At 39.1% G+C, this 996-nt stretch overlaps 1 protein-coding gene across 1 annotated transcript in view; it reads left to right on the top strand.

Moving 5' to 3' along the window:
- The window catches only part of MED24 (mediator complex subunit 24), a gene marked incomplete in the record, with an annotated part of 45,568 nt that overhangs the window by 1,409 nt on the left and 43,163 nt on the right, over window positions 1–996 (top strand).

Here is a 996-nt window from a genome sequence, read left to right as displayed (position 1 = left end):
CTCGCTCTGGCCCTCTCTGGTTAAATTAAAATAAATAAATAAAGTTAAATAATTCTTTAAAAAAAAAAAAGTGAGAAAAATCTGGTATAACTAAAGTAGCAGTTTTGTTCTCAGGACCTCTTATATTCATAATAAGTATTGAACTCTCACAGAGTTTTTGTTTATGTGTGTTATATCTATTTATATTACTATCTTAAAAATTAAAAGAAATTTAAAAATATTTTTGAGTTCATTTAAAACTAACAAAAAAACTTGGGACCAGCAGGTAGTATAGTGGCTAAGGTGACTATCATGTTTTTCAAGCTGCTGGGTCTGGGATTTGAGCAATGCTTGACCATGTGGGATCCAGTTCCCTTACCTACTAGGCTAGGGGGCCAGCCTACATACATCAATAAATTTTCTTTTTTCATAAATACATTTTTTTTTAGAGAGAGATTTTTGCTATAGGACATGTGCACTTGCCAAAGAGACAGAGAGAGAAAGAAAGTAGAAATCACCCCCGGGATGGCTTTGCCGGTGCCCTTAACCACCATGCCACCTGCTGAGCCCTAATTGTTTGCCACAGGGCATGTGCATTTGCTGTAGAAAAAGAGAGAAGGGGAAAGTGAGAGATCACCCAACAGAGGGGATGGCCAGGCTGTTATTCTTCTCCATTCTCCTCTTGGGAATTTCGGCACACACACACATGTTGTAATTTTCAAGCTGCTAGGTCTGGGACGGGAACTGTTTGCTTGAACATATGGGAGCTGACTGCCTTAAACTCCATGCCACCTGCTGACCCTGAATAGATCTTTTATTCATGTATGATTTAAAAAAATTTTTTTTTAAACTTTTATTTATTTTTTGTTAATTTGACCAGAGAGGGACAGAGCGATTGAACAAGAGAGAGAGAGAAAGGAAGCCACCAGGCCTGAGACTCGAACTGCAGTCAGCCGTGTAGGAGTCCAGCACCTTTAACCACCATGCCACCTGTTGGCCCCCCATGTATGATTTTTA

This window comes from Tupaia chinensis, unplaced genomic scaffold (genome assembly GCF_000334495.1).
Source record: "Tupaia chinensis unplaced genomic scaffold, TupChi_1.0 Scaffold000477_1, whole genome shotgun sequence".
NCBI classification, from domain to species: Eukaryota; Metazoa; Chordata; class Mammalia; order Scandentia; family Tupaiidae; genus Tupaia; species Tupaia belangeri.
Note: the sequence above shows the minus strand (reverse complement) of the source record. Positions and strands in the feature narration are given on the sequence as shown.